This window comes from Triticum aestivum, chromosome 6A (assembly GCF_018294505.1).
Source record: "Triticum aestivum cultivar Chinese Spring chromosome 6A, IWGSC CS RefSeq v2.1, whole genome shotgun sequence".
Classification (NCBI taxonomy): Eukaryota; Viridiplantae; Streptophyta; class Magnoliopsida; order Poales; family Poaceae; genus Triticum; species Triticum aestivum.
The window spans coordinates 560,277,565-560,281,144 of NC_057809.1; positions in this window are offsets into that span (position 1 = coordinate 560,277,565).

The following is a 3,580-nucleotide window of genomic DNA, read 5'->3' on the forward strand; positions in this document are numbered from 1 at the left end:
TCAGATGAAACACACCCTGTAAAATCCTGTAGATGTCCGTCTATGTAGCATTGCTGGGAGGGGGGGAGGGGGGCATTAGATTAAGCCACATTCTCTTCCTGTAAAGTTCTGTATCAATCACCCCGTACGTCTAGTATTATTGTCCTCGCACCATGATGTGATTATGATGGTCAGAAACGAAACAAATATAGCAACAAACCAAATTAAAGGCAACATGTACATTATTCCTCTTGTTTTAGTTGTACCAATTAATATTCAGAGTTTGGAATGATGTTCTCTAGCTCTGTTGTCAGCTTTCTGTGCGACTTAATTACTTCCCACCATCTGCACAACCTCTAACCGCCCCTAGCTTGTGACTAATCAAGCGTGATAACCAAAGCACAAGGAACGTCGTAAAGTTTCCGTTTACTCGTCATCTCTCACTAGTCACTACACAGATTGCTTGCTGGGATAATAAGTTACTCTAGTTGTTAGGTTTAGGTTACCGCGGGTCACTGAAACCATTTCTGTTCTGATGATTTTGGGTAGAATCATAATTCTGACATTCGGCCTAGACCACAAATTATTGTATATAGTTGCAAAATCCCCCCACACTGTGATACGCGTAATACTAACGAGTACTGGTGAGAGGAGGATGGAATTAGAAAAATACCATTTAGTGAGCTAGGAGGATAAACCCCTGTGTTAAATTTCCCAAGATTGCATTTTCTTACTTTTAGTGCTAATGCATCTGTAGTTACTTTGATAATTTGTATGGGGGCTAGTGAAATGTACCACTTGCCGTAGAGATATGCCTAAGAAGTATCGAAGAGTTTCTTTTTCTGAGAAATCGACAGGAGATCTGTCTATTCATATAGAAGACGAGAGTTTTCAGATTATTATGGAAAATTGGAGTAGAAAGTCCCCCACCGGCTGTAGGAGCGAGGGAACCATACACAGGCAACCCCAAACTCATCATCGCACCAAATGAACGCAAAAGGGTACCGCACCATCACACACAGAACCCCGCTGCTGGTGAAGGAGAGAGAAACCCCCAAACCGCTATGGGGGGAGTAGGTCAAGGCCGCGCCAGCACTGAAGGTGAAGATAGCGGGCCGCAAGAACACTGCACTGTTCAAACCACCTAACACCAAGGCGGTCGACACAACGCGGGCCGCCACCCCGGCATCCACCAAGCTGGTGTGCCATGCACAACCCACCCTCACCACCTTCTGCGGCCATCGCCTCGACATCCACTGCCTGCAAGCAAGCCATAGCGCCACACGACTTAGGCAATCAGAACCCCAACTACTCAGAAATTTTCAAAAAGTTTCTTTCTCTTGCTAGTTGTGGGTGTGCGATTGCAATTTTCTAGAGTTCCTGCAAAGTTGGAAATGCAACTGCATTGGATCATGTGTATCCCATGACCAAATAAAATAACATTTCCATGTTTTCACTCGATTTCATACTGGTTCTTTTAGGGTAGAAAGTGACAAGCAAGTGTTGTAAGATGTGACAATACGAAAACTCATACTGGGTGCTTTTGTGCATGCACGGTGTAGGATGTCATCCGCGTAGAGAAATGTTTCTACCTGAGAGGAAGCCTGTCTGGTAAGCATGAACTAGTAGCGAGGTTTTAGAATTTGGCCAGGAGCTTTGCTAGCCCTTTGATGGGGCAATTTTGTAGCGAGATGGGTCAAAAGGCACTGGGTGTTGTGGCATCTGAGTTTTTGGGATACAATGACAATCGCCCTGTTAATGCATGAGATGCCTGCATGATTGTGGTAGAAGTCAAGAAATAAATCTCGCAAATTCTCTTTCAACAAGGGCTAAAAGCTTTTGTGAAAACCAAGCCCAAAGCCATCTGGCGGGGCTAGCATTCACGTACATGGAGAAGAAGGCATCAAATATTTCTTTGCCCAGGAAGGGGTCATTTAGAGATCTTAGCTGTGGAATTTGTGATGGGTATAGATCTTGCACAGAGAAGTCCTAGGAAGGGGTGAAAGAGGACCCTAATAAGTTTGAGTAGAAATTGGTCAGGATTGAAATTTTCGCATCATGTGAGAAAAAAATCTACTCCGTCTACTATAAGGGCCGTGATTTTGTTGTGTCTCAACTGGGCCAAGGCAAGGCATGAAATTAGCGAGATTTTTCATCTCCCTCTAGTGCAGTTCGCACCATGCCATACTACACCCAGTAGCCAACCTTTTCTCTATTGTACGATGAAGAATTTTGATGAGAACTTGCTGGAGACATACTCATAAGCAGAGAGAAAGCGATCTTCGTCTAGAACATCAAGCACATTGATGACAACCTTGCAATTATTTTCTCGTGTATTGAGAGCTTATACCAGCGGTATAGAAAGCTCACACATTGAAGACAGCCTTGCAGAGACAAGGGAAAGTGCATGATTTGAGCATTGACGGGCTGAGGCCCATTGTGGCCCGATAATGTGGCCAAATGGGCCCATCAGTTTCCACAAGGAAAAAAACATGACATGTGGGATTGCTGTATCAACGAAGGCTGCAACGCGCTAAGAGCATCGCTAGCAAAATCATATTTTGAAATTTGAAAGCGTCAACAACTTTTTGAAAAAACTTGGATCCGTGAACAAAATTTTAAAATAGGAACATTTTTTGAAATTCCAAACACATTTTGAAAACACGAACATTTTTTAAACTTTTGAAAAATAATCCTAAAATAAGAGGATTTTTAAAATTTTCAATTTTGTTTTAACAAAAGTGAACAAATTTTGAAGATTTGGAACACTTTTTCGAAAAAAGGAAAACTAATAACCTATAAAAAGAAAAGATACGGAAAATAAAAATATTTGAACATTAATTCAAATTGTGATTTTTTTATGTGTACGCAAAAAGTAGAATGTGTATGAAATAGTAGACCTAAAAACATTTATAGAAAAGAAGTGCTAAACATGAACCCAAAAAAAATATTTCGAATGTGTACAAATATGTACATAGTGTCTAGATAAAAGTAGGCATCAAAAAAAATACTCCCTCTGTTCCTTTATGTAATGTATATTTATATTTCCCAAAAATTACACAATGTAAGGTGTACTTTTCTTTTCCTCTCACTTTTCCGTGTACGCCCTTAAACCATCCCGTACACGACTTTCATAAAAACTAGTAGGATGCCCGTGCGTTGCTACGGGCTATAATGCATATAAATAAATCAAACTAATGATTAAGGTCGTCTTCAAAGTCGAACCTCGTTTCTTCCTCGTACGTTTGGGCATGTTCGAACATCAAAAGCGCACCCAACAGGCTCCCTAAAATTCAATCGTCTGGATAGTCCGGACTCCTCCAAATCTAGCCATATGTGGGTAAGAAATGTGGTTGTCCAAACTATGAGTCATGTTATCTCAAACACGCGGTCCAAACACAAAAACCCACCACCCAACGCGCCCTGACCTTTTCCTGCCAGACCCTCTCCCTCCCGCTCGATTTTCCGCTACAGTAGGGCATTTTTCACTCGAGCCCTCCCCTTTAAAATCAGATGACGCCCACCTTACCTTCATCATGGTGCCCCTCAAGGAGGAATCCCCCCACCAATCGCCTTGCTCTCTGCCCTGATCGCCTCCCTA